The sequence below is a fragment of the Eublepharis macularius genome, chromosome 2 (genome assembly GCF_028583425.1).
Source record: "Eublepharis macularius isolate TG4126 chromosome 2, MPM_Emac_v1.0, whole genome shotgun sequence".
In the NCBI taxonomy this organism is placed as follows: domain Eukaryota; kingdom Metazoa; phylum Chordata; class Lepidosauria; order Squamata; family Eublepharidae; genus Eublepharis; species Eublepharis macularius.
In genome coordinates, this window is record NC_072791.1 from 48,348,311 (window position 1) to 48,363,485 (window position 15,175).

The window sequence follows — 15,175 nt, forward strand, 5'->3', positions numbered from 1 at the left end:
GGTTAAGTTAACAAATTGAACCAAGCACCCCAACAAACACCCCCCAAAAGAAGTACATCCAACAACAATTGAACACCTGACCAAACCAAACTTCTATGCCAACAGAAAACAGAACCTGCAAAAAACACTTCTGTAAAGAAAGCCCAACAACAGAGGAAAACAGTCTTCCCCGGAAGAACAAGCAGAAAAATGAACAGTAAATATAACCAATTTCAGAAGCCAGAAATCAAAGCCCCTCCTACACAAAAGCCCTACCAAAGCCACCACACACAGCAAAAAAGCAGTTTTTAAAATTCAAAATAATTTTTAAAAATGTCTCTTCCCCCCCTCCATAATCACTCCCAGACACCAGGTCAACCTTCTGCCCCCAAAGAGAGAGAAAACCCAGTGAGTCTATGACTCTCAAATCATGCAGCAGCCAAGAATTCACTCCACTCACTGGGAAGCAGGATCCAGTCACAGTCCAAAGTAGGTCAGGAGAGAAAGCTAACAGCTATCAGCTGCAAGCAGGCAGTGTCTCTCAATCTCCACACCAGAGCAAAATAGTGGCTGACTGAGGCAAGCCTCCTAATTTAACTCCTTGCAGCAGTTTTAAAAAGGCACTCTCCTTGAGAATCCCATTGGCCAGAGAAGGAAAGCTGCTGCATTGATTGGTCACTCACACTCCTCCTCCTTTCCCCCTTCCACTTATGACTCACTCCCCCTCCCTTCTCTCTCCTCCCATCTGGTAAAAAAAGGTAGGAAGCAGTGTTTCTTTGCTGTTCCTTAGCAGAGGAACAGCAAGGAAAAGTGCCAATGTGCTTCCTGAATTTACCAAATTTTACCGAATAAATTCGGTAAACTTAAACTCAGTATTAATGAATTTATTCAGTAATGCATATTTATTTATTCGGTAATGTAGATTTACGTTTGGTAATACCAAATTTTACCAAAGCAGGTAAAATTAGGTATTTTTGCTGAATTTCAAATCCAAATTGCACATCCCTAATAATAACTTTCACCAAACTCCTATCAACTCCATCACCAACTGTAATATTCAGAAGTCCAATTCATGTTTTGTTATAGTTCCAGGGTACCAGAATTTAGAGCAGTTCCAGGCCAGGTTTTTCTTAGGGGTCTGGGTAATCTGCCTAGGCAAGCTGTTAGGCCTTGTGTTCTTTTCCTTGTTTATTCTGAATAAAATTATACATTTATGGAAGACGTTCCCCAGCATATTCCTGAGTAATTGTGTTATCTAACACCAACCATAGCTTTGCTCTTAGCAATTAGAGGAGTATCATGACCAAAGCAGGGTTTGATACCTAAGGAATTTGGATGTTAGGAAAAAATGAGCTTTTAATCATTATTTAGAGTAAGTGGAAATTTGAAAATGATACTAATACTTGTTGCGGAGAAAATCGGAAGCTTTTTTAGTTTAGATAGTCTGATCATTTTTTCTATTGTTTCTTTTTACTGTTTGTATGTTCTGCTATTTTTGTATGTTGGTTAGTTGGGTTTTTGGTTTTATTACTTTTTCTGTAATTTTAGTTTTTTAGGCTTGTCTTTTGACTATATAGAACTCTTAATAAAAAAGTAGAGTTTGATAGTTGTAGCTGTATATTTCAGATGCTGTACTCTTAACTATTGTGCAGGAGTAGGCAGTGTAGACTGTTCCTGGCATTGCATTTGTGCCGTGTATACAGAAGAGAGTGAGGATGGGATATGTGATGTAATCACATGTTCACTATTGTCTTTCATCCTTGAATATCATCACAAGGAGTGACATTGTGATTGTCACAAGGAATAACATTGTGATTTTAGTGGCTGGTGGTAGAGTTAAAATGGGCTTTGTAGGAGTGGCTGCCGTAACTACTTGGCCTCTTTCTCTAATGATATATTTTGTTCTCAAAGTTGCCGGTATCACTGTAGGAGGATACATTTTGCATGCAGGTTCTATCTCTGGCATGTCCAGTAGGAGGCGCTGGAAGTAGGTAGTAGCTGCTTTCTGTGCTGGAGAGCCACTACCAATACTAAACTACACGAATCAAAGGTTTGACTTTGTATAAAATAATTATATATGTTGTTGTTACTGTTATTATGATCATTAACGTTACTTATAGTTTGCCTTTCTCACTAAGACTGAGACTCCAGGTGGATTATACAGTGTGAGTCAGTACAGTCAATTTCAAAGGTATTTCAATAAACAATGTAATTGGTAATATAAATGCAAATTTGCAAAGTTTTAAATCTAGCTGAATCTAATACAGAGTTGAAGAAATGCTAAATAGTGCACAAGCAATTCTATGACTGACATATTAAACAATATATAAACTATCCAGGAGGATCATATTACAGCAACAGACAGTACGTAGAAGTCATGTGTATAGTTCTTATCCCTTTACTTAAGCATCTCTTTGCCTATAACAGCCCTCCTATCTGAGTAAAAGCCCTTTTGAATAATTCAGTTTTGCATTGTTTGCAAAAAGCTAGGAGAATGGGAGCGTTCCTGACTTCTTCAGGAAGGCTGTCCCATAAGGTGGGGGCCACCACAGAGAGTCCATGTGTATGAGCAGCTGTTGATGGTGCCCATGTACAAGGTGACACCTGCAGAAGGCCCTGTTCAGATAATGAAGCTGCTATGGCAGAACATAAGAAGAAAGGCAGTTCTATAGATATGCTAGATCAAGGCCACAGAGAGCTTTGTATGTGATAGTCAATACCTTCAATTGAGATCTCTCTTGTCTGGGTTCAGTTTCAATTTGTTCACAGTTATATGTGTTCATAGTATCTACCAGACTGTCATAATGGTTGCCATCTTGGCTGACCCATAGAACTTCACTGCCCATTCATTTACTGTAGGTGGACAGTTCTTGTGTTTGCAGACTGGATTTCCTTGTTGTTCTTTAAAGCTGCCTGTCTCTGAACAAAGTGATGAAATGTGATATCTGTTTTTAGGGGTTAATGCAGAAGTGGAAATCCTTTTGCACTCTCTGAAAAAGTAAAAATAAGGATATACATTTTCAAGGTCTAGGGTAGGGGAGGAAAGCATTTCTAAACATTGTTTTTTAAAAAATCAACAATTATTAGAACATAAGAAGAGCCCTGCTAGATCAGACCAGTGGTACATCTAGTCCACCATTCTTCCTCACACAGTGGCCAAACAGTTATTCTGGAGGGCCAACAACAGGGCATACAGGCCACGGCCTTCCCCTGAAGTTGCCACCTGGTACTGATTTATTACTTGTGAATGTTGAGGTTCCCTTTAGTTACCATGGTGAGTAGCCACTGATAGACCTACCCGCCATGAATCTTACTAATCCCCTTGTAAAGTCATCTATGCCTGTGGCCGCTAGTAATGAATTCCACTTGTTAATCCCTCATTGTCTAAAGAAGTATTTCTTTTTGTCCATTCTAAATCTACTTCTGATCATCTTCATTGCCCTCAAATTCTAGTATTTTAGAAGGAGAAAAAGGTCTATCTACTCTCTCTACCCATGCATAATTTTATAAACTTCTTTCATGTCCCCCCCTTAGTCATTTCTTTTCTAAATTGAAAAAGTCCCATATTCTTCACACTTCCCTCATAGATGTTAACAATGTAGGATAAATAAGTAAGTAGGTAAAGCAGAGCAATTCAGATAGCACAGCTAAGCATCTGTGCATGTGGGCTGATAAGGCAGTAAACTCACACAGAGTCCACTTACTTCAGTAAAGAAAACAAGAGTCATTCAGAAACTCCACTCAGGATAGGAAAGAAGAGAGATAGAATCTAATCTATCTAAACTAGGATGCTGGTGGATACAGGGACTGAGCCCTCTTGTCCTCCATGGTAGCAAGATGTTCCAAACCCCTAATAATCTTGGTTGCCCTCTTCTGTACTTTTCCCAGCTAAGCAATGTCCTTTTGGACATACAGTGACCAGAACTGCCCATAGTGTTCCAAATGAGGCTGCACCATAGATCTATACAAGGGCATTATAATATTGGCTATTTTATATTTAGCCCCTTTCCTAATAATTCCCACCATAGAGCTTGCTTTTTTCACTGCTGTGGTATGCTAGCTTGACATTTTCGTTGAGCTATCCACTACAACCCCAAGGTCTCTTTCCTTGTCACAGCAAGTTCAGACCCTTTTAGCCTGTACTTAAAGTTGGGATTTTTGTTCCAACGCGCATCACTTTGCACTTACGTACACTGTACCTCATTTACTACATTGACTTACAATTGTTTTTTGTGCGAATGGATTAGAAATAAACCACACAGTATCATTATCCCCATATTGCAGATTAGGGGTGTGGTGGCAGTTTGAAACTGGCTGGGAGAAGGTTGAGAGAGACTAATTTGGGGCAGCTTTGCAATGTAGTTCACTACTCTCATACTGGAGATTAGATCCAGAGGAGTCAGCTGTGTTAGTCTGTAGTATCAAAATAGAAGAGTCCAGTAGCACCTTTAAGACTAACCAACTTTACTTTACTCTCTTTCTGACGAAGAGAACTGTGGTTCTCGAAAACTTATGCTACAGTAAAGTTTGTTAGTCTTAAAGGTGCTAGTGGACTCTTCTGTTTTGATACTGAAGATTGAGGAGGGTGGGGGAGGCTAATGCAAGAGAAATGTGTTTCCAAGGATATCCCTGTAACATGGTTTGATATTTGTCCCTTCCATAGCAGCTTGGAATATGGAGGGGACTGAGGGATATTGGTTTACAACAGTGCTGTACTGTAGACTAGGTAAATCTAGTTAAATTGCTGCCTCCGTTGTTCCCCTACCCCTATCCTCTGCCAAACTTTCAAATGTGAGCATGTTGTGCTCTTGCCATTCAGACGAAGACACATTGTGCTCTTAATTGTCTAACAGGGATTGAAAGAGACCCAAACTGTAGCCAGAAGGAAGCCAGCAGGCACACATGACCAAAACCTTTTCGTATCAGTATGGCTTATGCTTCTGAGGAGACTATGATGTGCTTGTATGTTTGTTTTTAATCAGTTTGAAGGAAACAAAGCTGGTTGCTCTGTAAATTCACAGGGACAAAACATTCCAGGAGATGTACTGCCAAACAGCACTCCAGCCAGCAATTCTAGATGCAACAATAAAAATAGGGCATTTATAATTAGCTCTTTTGTTAGTTCAGAATAATATATGGCTGAAGAAAAGGTCTGCAGTTGAACAGATCATTGGTGAAAATTACCCCTTTCCCACTCCGTCCAAATCAAGAAAGATTTATTCACAAAAATATAATTTTAGGCATAGCATGTCAGAAGAGATGTAAGACAGAATTTTAACAAACAACTGTTTTAAATCTTTCCTGGTGGTACGTTGTTAAAATGTAATACAGGCTAGCCATATTTGTGTGGATAAGTGATGTCCCAAAGGGCTAGTGAAAAATAAGGTTAGCAAAAAAGAGAATTGGGAGAGCAGATTGCTAAATGCTGTTTGTCTTAATGTGTTTCTTCAAATGTATCGGGAGCAGGAAAACTGCCAAGGAGGCAGCGGGACCTTTGGATGACAGAGGTGAGAAAGACTGCTGAGGATGGAGAGATGGCAAAGAAACTGAATGAATGATTTGTGCCCCCTTTCACTGTGGAAATTGTTGGGTCCATATCCACATAAGAGCTGCAGTTTTCAGAAACGTCTGAAAAAGTGGCAAGATGCTGTTTTAGAACAGATGGGCAAATTAGAAACAGTTCTGGATGACATACACCTAAGGGCTCTTAACTGAAATGTGAAATTGTTGATCTTCTGATTTGTCACTAAGATTGGCCTACCTACCATATAGGGTTGTCAACTTCCAGGTGCAACCTGGAGGTCTTTCAGATTTACAACTGATCTCCACCCTACAGAGATCAGTTGCTTTGGAGGAAATGGCAGTGTCAGAGGGTCATGGCATCCCATCATGGTGGAGACCCCTCCTCTCCCCAAACCCCACCCTCCCATGTCACCTCCCCCCAAATCTCCAGGAATTTCCCACCCCAGAGTCAGCAACCCTGCTACAGTCAGACTAAAAAGTGTTACACTTTTTTGTTTTTAAAGACTCCAGGGGCGATCCAGGAAATTACAGGCCCATTAGCCTTATGTTTGTTCCAGGTAATTTTGTAGAAACTGTTCAGGATAGGCACGTAGAAGACCAAATCGGCATGGCTTGTACAAAAAAGGAAGTCCTGCCTTTCAACCATTTTGAGTGATTAATAAGCATATGATTAAAGGTGATCTAGTAGACTTCCAGACGGTTGATACCTTAGCACTCATAGGACAAGAGTACATTTCCTTGTATGGATTTAAATATGGTTAAACAGCAGGAAGCAGAGATCAGGATTAATGTTCTTATAATATAAATAAGTAAGCAATGGGGTCCCACAAGGATTGGCATTGGGGTTGGTGCTATTTACTTTGTTCATAAATGATCTGGAATTGGGAGTGAACAGCATAGTGGCCAAGTCTGCAGGTGATATGAAATTATACAGGATGGTGGAAACTAAGGCAGATTGTGAAGAACTCCACGAGGAGCACTTCAGATTGGGTGTTTGGCAACAATGTGGCAACCAAAGGTCATTGCAAGGGCTAAACTATGTGTTAGGATTTTTGTTGTGTTGTGTGGGTTCCCTGACTTGACTTTGGATCAGTCAGCGACATATCACCATGCTGGTGGGAACTCACTTCCCAAGTGTTGTACAGGGCTCTAATTTATATTGGGACCATAGGGCTAGATATGTAAAAATGTCCAGAAATTTTACAGGCATAGAGAAATATTTTTGCTAGTTTTCTTCAGTAAAAATGGAAATTTGGGGAAAACTGAAATAGTTACAGTACTTCCCTTCCTATCAAACTGAGACCTCTTTTTCTGCTTTAACAACATAAAATGCATAATGGATAACTTAGGTAGGATTTTAAAAATACATTGATTGGCATATTTATGGAATTTAAAAGTAGGGCAGTAAAATCCTGGGGGCTACTGAGGCAGACTGGCAGCCACTGGCACAGTAGCAGCGCAACAGAAGAACCCAAGACAGCTGACTAAGATCCCTTTAAATAATAAGTTAAATCATTTATACAAATGTAGTGGAGAAAAATATAGGAACAAATGCCCCGGCAGCTGGGCCATATGGGTCACCACTATGCTGACATCCCTAGCAAATATGCAGTTGTGGGGACAAGACAGCTCCAGGGTGTGATGGCAGGGCTGTGGCAGACTAGGGGGAACCTACTAATCACAGAGAGGCAGCCTCAGGGACCTGCCCCCAGAACATGCAAGCAGAAGGATGGGTGGCAGAACCATGCACTGCTGGGTGATGACAGTGGCACCCCCCCCCCCATCCGCTTAAAGGTAGAGAGCCGTGGCAGACCAGTGGCAGCGGCAGCAGCACGAGAAAGGGAGTAGGGGTCCCCACCACCCTGTACACCAGGAGCATGCCCAGCCAGGCCCAGCCAGGAGACAGCCCCATGTGAAGCGATGGGTACAACCTCCAAAAGTGGCATGATGAGAACAAAAGGGATATAGGGCTATTCATGGGTGCCAAGCAATCCCCTGTGTGTGTGTGTGCCTTCTGGCACCTCTGTGCTGAGTACCATAATGGGGTGTGCTCCTGGCAACCCCTGCCACCATGGGCCAAGGGGGGGGGGAGTGCAGTGCTACAGATTGCTGATGACAGGTCCCCAACAGTCCCTTGATGTGCGTCATCAGCACACATCCCAGCCATATCACTGTTGTTCATATTCCTCCTGGTGATCCACTTACCACTCAACAGCTGGAACCAGGAAGCATGGCAGCAGCTGGACCAGCACAACTCCCTCAGCCCTCAAGGCTTTGCCAGGGCACTGGGGCCACAATGTACCTCCACGTCACTTGCATAGCCTCCTGGATCTCCCTTTCCCCTGGCACTCATAACCCCTCCCACCAACACCCACATCACACAGCAGCGATGGACCAGGCAAGCAATGTGTCCACCTCCACTGGTGCAGGGCCCACTGCCCAGCCTCCTGACCCAGAAAAGGCTGTATTAATGTATTTTATAAAATTTATATCTGCCTTTCTGCCTTCAAAAGGGCCACTAAGGGTTAGGGTAAGGGCTAGCAAATTTAAACATAAGCAGTAAAGTCAAAAGCAACATTCTGGGGCCCTTGGAAAGTTCAGACTCTAAGATGTCCCTCAAGGGGGTACTGATTGCTGGAGCTGGTGGGCCCCCACCACAGGCTGGGTCAGTCATTCCCATCAGCTCATCCTCAGCAGGACTACCAGCAGGTACAAGGCACCAACAGAGGGCACTGCAGGCCTTAAGACGAAGCCAGTGTGCCCTGGCCAGGTCTGCCCAATAGAGGATGAGTGTCCCCTATGCAAGCTCCATATGGGGGAGGACTACCTGGTGCTCAGTGCTTTGTGGCTGTATCACATGGGCTGGCTGGGGCACAGGGTCATCGTTGCCTGGTTCTGCACATATCCCATAACGCCCACTGAGATGTTACTCATAGTAATTCTGGTAGTTCAACAATGCATGGAGGCCCAGATGGTCCACTTGGCAGCCATACTGTGGCTCGTGCAGAGGGAGATGGATAGCATGTGGCAACTCCATTGGGATGTGGAGCACCACCTGTATGCTCTCCTGGAGATAGCTGTGGGCCTGCTGCATTGCTGCTGGTCTGTGGGCCTGGAAGACACCTGAAGGCAATTACAGCAGCTTGCTGAAGCCGTGAGCAGGTGTCAGACCTGGGTGCTGAGTGCTGAGTACTGCAGGAGGTTGTAGCTGATCAAAACAACAGTGGGGGCTCTCTTGTCCATTCCCCCCAGGAGTCGGGACACCACGCCTTCCAGAGTGGTGGTGAGGCTCTTGGGTGTAAGCTATTGCCAGTTTTGTTACACTGTGTCCCTGTTAAAGTTTATTGTTGCTACATGATTGTGCACTGCTTTGATTCTATGGTGGCATGGCCTGTACCCACCTCTGAGCTTGGCCTTGCCCTCCTCTGTGGCTCAGTGCCCCGCAGGGTGTTAGGATGTGTGGCAAAGCCTTGAGGGCTGAGGGAGTTGTGCTTGTCCAGCCTCTGCCATGCTTGATTCCAGCTGTTGAGTGGTAAGTGGACAGATCACCAGGAGGGTCCCACCTGCAGAAGGAAGATGAACAACAGTGATATGGCTGGGATGTGTACTGAGCAACCCACCCACAGAGTCGCATGCCACATGGGCTCCGCATTTGCAGCTTGGGGTGGTCCAGGATGTTCAGGTATGGCACCAGGGGAGATGTAGGTCAGTGGAGGTCACCTGCCAGACTGGACATCTCCCACAGCTGCCACAACTGCCTGGCTGGGAAGGGCCATGGCCCCTGATGGGAGGGAGGAACTGGGTGTGAGAGGTGACCTGCTGAAGGAGGCTGCAGGCAGTGAAATTACCTTGTTCCTTACTGGGACACCCATGCCATTACAGTAGAGCTGAGGCACTGATGTTGGGCTTCATGATGCTACCGTGGGTGCTCCAGGTTTGTGTGCTTATGGGAGAGAGCCAGATGCACCCCCTGTGGAGGGGGAGATCCTCAGAGGACTGCTGGCCCTCTGCATCTGCTTCTCCCCATTTGCCCAGTTAATGAGTTGAGCTCCCACATGGTGTGCCCGTTGCCAGAGTGTATGAGCCACCCTTAAGTCCTGTGGTTATGGGGCCAACTGATGTAGTCTCGTGCCGCATGATTTGGCTTTTGGCCTGCCTGCGCACAGGCCAGAATTTATATTACCCACTGGGTGCCATCGTCCATGCCAGGGGGAGGCCATTCAGCCTGGGGCCAATGGGAGAGCTAGAAAAAATACGGAAGAGGGCAACTAAGATGATCAAGGAGTTGGAGCACCTTTCCTATGAGGAAAGGCTGAAGAGCCTTGGATTTTTCGGTTTAGAAAAAGAGATGGGTAAGGAAAAACATGACAGAGGTTTATTGAATTATGTATGGTACGGAGCAAGTGGAGGGAAAGAACTTTTTCTTCTGCTCCTATAATACTTGAACTCAACACTCAATAAAGTTGATGGACAATTTTAGGAAAGAGAAAACTTTATCCTAGGCAGAGCTGCTGCCTTCTAAGCCCTTCAGTGGATTTAGAAGGGTGTGATTATGCTTAGGATTGCACAGTATGTCTCATTCTATTATTTATACCATTTTTTTTTGTATTACAGAACTGGATATTTGATTAATGTTGACTGTATGATGACTTTGGATACTATACAGTTTATTGTGATCTGAGAAATAATATGTTCCTGGGCAAGGGAGTTTATCGTGATCTGAGAAATAATATGTTCCTGGGCAAGTTTTTTTTTCAATGGTGACTTATTTATTTGCTAACTAAATTTGCCAATTAAATAATATCATAATTAAATAATAATACCATACAATATTTTAATAACACTCTTTGTTACTTATAGAGTGCTTTATATCAGTGCACTCACTGACACATGTACACAAAACAACTGTAAGGCTGCTTTACTATAATGAATAAAATTAGCCACTGGATGGCAGTGTAACGCTGCTCTAATATATGCTGCTGAGAAAAGAGCAAGGGTTGTATTTTAATTCTGTTGCCTTTACAGGTGAATATTAGATTTATTCCAATTTTGACAAAAAATTATTCTAGCATACTTACAGAGGAAAATTAAAATTTGGCATGCAAACCTTTTTTTCCTTTTTACTAGCAGTACAATCCATCATATCTCAGCATTCAAACTTTATGACAGCATGTAGTTTGAATGCCTTTGGAAAATAGCTCTATTAGAAAAATTAACCCACCAATTTTATTAGCAAGAAAAGTCATATTAACTTTTCATTCTTCATCACATGTTAAGAATCTAAGGACAGATGTAATTACATCAATAATCCTCATACTTCTATGAGAACTGTAACACTATTTTGTTAATTCTTTTACTACATGCATTTAATATATAATTTTAATAAATATAAATACTTTTATGAGTCTAGGAATGAAAAGTGATATCAAAGAAAATATGCCATTTTTATGGAGGAAAGTCTCATCAAAGCCAAAACTCATTGTCTGTGAGTTTTGGCTTTGATTGAGATCATTCACATTTTACATACAGGAGATTTTAAATTAATGAAAACTGAGATAATAAGAATAAAAAATCAAAATAAATAAAACAAACAGCAGCAGTTAAAATGTATCCTATGACCTATCCAGCTAGATGGAACCTTAAAAGCAGCCTGTTACGACCCTTTCTTTCTCTTGGGTAGATTTACCTTTAATCTTTCTCTTACACCCTCTAGGTAGATTGCTGCCACCAGGAATATTATATTCCAAGATATTTTATTTAAATTTCCCCTTTAGTAACGTGCCCAAAGGTCAGGCTTTTTCGTGGTACTATGTGGCCCTGAGGGTAGGAATGGGATATAGGAATGTCAGATACTCTGGTATATAAAAAAAACAAAGTAAATTTTTATTTTTATAAGAAGTGTATTGGTTTCATAATATTTCTAAAACCTGATGGTTTCAAGAGTAGTTCTCAATTCTTAAAGTTACTTTACTTAAACCCAGTCACATAGATCTTCTCTCAGGCTTCACACCCAGTGTGCCTGCTTTTGATACTAATTTCTCTCTAAATTACAAGTAAGACCTATTCTCAGGTGCACACACAGTTTGCCTGCTTTTTCCTGATTGAATGTTCTTTCACAAACACACAATTCAGGTTTCCACATAGGTTATATTTCTCTCAGACAACATACACAAGCTCAGGCTGCACACAGCTTGCCTGCTTCTTCCTGACTCAATATTTCTCTCAGAATTGCTTAAAAATATTCAGGCTGCACACAACTTCCCTCTCTTGCCCTGACTGAATCTTTTCTCTCTCTCAGTCTAAAACTGCATTAACTCCACCCACACTCTCAGTCATCAACCAATCATATCACTCACTCATCCTTCTCTTTCACCCCCACTCTTCCTCTATACCACGCCAAGCATTTAAAGACACATACACACATTTACTTAAAATCATGACACAGCCATGATGCATGAAGAAAATAACTGTCTGTACTAACTCCAGAAGACCACCAATGGGAGGCCATTTGGATCCCATATGGGCAGGAGTTCTAGAGCTCAGGGACAACTGTAGAGAAAGTCCTCTCTCATATGCTTTCCAATATTGCCTCCTGCAAAGACATAGTGCTCCCTGTATACAGAGCACCTTAAGAGCACCTAAAACTGTCTATGTTTCTTTTGGGACTTTTAAGCGTGTGAATATATGGTCAAACTCGGCATCATATTTCCAGTATCATCATCATCGTTATTAACAACAACAACAATAATAAATGCACTTATATACCACTCTTCTAGACAGATTATTGCTGGGGAGCTGGGGCTGAGAGGAATGGCTTACCCAAGGCCACCTACTGAGCTCATGGCAGTAGTGGGATTCGAACCAGCAGAGTGCTGATTCGCAGCCAAACCATTTAACCACTGTGCAACAGTAGTAGAGGGAGGCAAAGAACATTTAAATAATATACTTTTATTTAGAATAAAAGGGACAGCATAAAGAAAAGCAGAGAGACAGAGCCAATTCAAAACTGAGCAGTTGGTCCAGCAGATCATATACACCCAAAGGAACCTAATATCAATCTAGTCCTATGTAAAGATACCTTAGCACATGTGGGGAATAAAAAGGAGACTGTAAAATATAGTTTGCCTGTCCTAGGAGAAGAGAAGGGGGGTCTGCAGTCTACGATTCCATGAAGATCATCGGGGAGGGGAGGGCCTTGGGCGAGACAGAGTTCTTGCCTGGTTCCCAGTTAACATCCAAGTCTCATGGGCAGCCATTGCCAACTCCAAATTGCTTGGTGAAAGAGTCTTTTTTATTTGTTGGGGTTTGAATTTGGGATGGAAAGATCCAGGGGTCTTTTTTTTTTTTGGTAGAGCATCAAGGGCTGCTGAGAGGCTAGAAAGGCATGTGGGGAACTTGATGAAATGAAAAGACAAAGGACTAGTTTGGGTGGTGGTAGATTGAGCTAATTAATGTTCTGATTCTCTGGGCAAGGCAGAGTATTTGCTTTCGTTTTGGATGCAATTGATTAGTTTGCCACTCTAGAATGGGAGTGTCTCATTCACAGGTATTGGCCGGATGGGGTTAAAGTAATTACCACGCAGGCCCTTGATAGTAGGTGCTTTGGGGCTCTCCTGGGCTTTCCCCCTTATAATGGCCTAGAATATGATTTGCAAAATGGGGGAGAAATCCTAGTAGCCCTTTCTCCTTGTTTATTACACCAGAGGTACAAGGTTCCAACAGCAACTTACCCTGGGAGGGGGGGGGAGCTGGGCAACAACCCCTCCATACTGAAATTATACCCAAATGGTATTATTTTAATACCCCACACAGTAAGCAAGTCAGAACATTGTCAAGTGGCAGGGAGGGAGATGGCTTTTTAAGGGGAGTTCTTGGATTCCCAGGTTTTACCTTAAGTGCCAGCTACAGGGGGGCTGACTGGGCTACCGAGACAATACCATGAAATGTGCCCTTGGATTACCCATAACTCAGAACTCCTATACAAAGAAATCATGTTCTGATTGGTTGCTAAACACTAAATCAAATAAAATCAACAAAAGAATAATAGTGAGAGATAAACACAAATGGATCTGCTGGTCTTGTTCTTGTGGAACTGATGGTGCGGAGGCTTGCTCTTGACCCCACTGGTTGATGGGCAGTCTAGAATCTGGTACAGGATTAAAGTCCCAACAAAGTTGAAAGTCCTGAGTGCTGGTGAAGGTGGGGGTGCTCAATAGCACTAGTCCATAAAAATAGCACAGATACTGAAATAACTGGGTTAGCCTGTGTTGGAAGGCACCACCTTCAGGAAAGAATGGGTCAGGGGAAAAAACATCTGAAACTCAGAAATACTGGAAAGAGCAAGCTGCCCAATCTTTGGCTATTTTATTGGCAGAAAAAGAGAATCCTGCTAAAAATAGTAACAAAAGTAGCCAAGTTGTTACACTCGTCACTTAAAAAAGTTCCTAACTTTACTAGAAAGGGAAACTTCCTACTCTGATAGCCTTCAAGATCATCCCAAGGAACTTTTCATTTTGTTTTATTTTTCTTTGTTATTGTAAACCTTTATACATTGTCCGTATGTGGCCGGTGTTCTGATTTATTCCTGTCTTTTAATGTCATACATACAGTATAAACTATTCAAGTCAATGGGCTTAAGAGTATAACTCTGTTTAGGACAGAGTTATACTCTTCAGCAACCAAGCCAGTGCAAAGACTTTAATTCTCCTTAGCAATACATAGATAACAATGTAGTTCTAAGGCCAATGAAGTCAATGAAGTTAGCAAACCATAATTCTATTTAGGACTGAACTGTATGAATGGCAGTTCTTGCAAAAGTTTATACAAGTTCACGATAAATCTTTAAACCCTGGACGTTTAATTAATGTTCACTGTATTCCTAAATACAGTTATACTGTTCTCAATTCATTGAAACCAATGCACTTGGAAGGATATAACTCTGTTTAGGATTGTCTGCATAGTTTGAACATGAGCACAATCCTAAGCAGGTCTCCTCAGAATCCTACTGAAGTCTTGTCAGTGGGGCTTTCTCCCTAGAAAGAGTTGTTAGGATTGCCCTGTAAATGTATTTTAGATTTGTACCCTGCCAAATTAGCCATCAGTGGGTGGCTAACATCCATCAATATAAATCACATACATTTTATCACATGAAAAAAAATGTTCAGCAGCTACTAGAAGTCTCATCAACAACCACCTCACAATCCTTCGAACCCTTTCTAAATAAGGTCTTTGGCTGCCTTTCAGAAGGTTCTCTTCATGACATACTGGTGAATGAGAATTTAGACTGAATGGTGGTGAATTGAAGATGGGGCTTAAGTTAGTGACAAGAGGCTCTGTTGACACATCATGTGCTCTGCCATACTACAGCAGCAGCGGTGTATGGAACTGAGAAGTAGAGAAAGTCTGGTGCTACATGTTAAAGTGCTTAACTTTGCTCAGTCTTTTCTTGAAAACTGTCTTCTTGCTTAAATAATAATAATGCAGAATATAAATGGATATGGTCAAAGCTCAAGTCCTGTTTCTCAAGTATCAAACAGTGGATATTGCTCTAGATTAGACAGTGGATAATATTGCTCCAGATTAAATATAAATCAATGTCGTATTCCTGGTATGAAACTATTTTACTTTAATGTCAATAAACTTTAAATTCAGACTTTTCTTATTAGAATAAATG

General features: G+C 42.0%; 1 protein-coding gene across 2 annotated transcripts in view; it reads left to right on the plus strand.

The window, feature by feature from the left end:
- The window catches only part of SLC25A21 (solute carrier family 25 member 21), a 452,302-nt gene that overhangs the window by 15,884 nt on the left and 421,243 nt on the right, over window positions 1-15,175 (plus strand). The gene's annotated exons all lie outside the window — the stretch shown is intronic.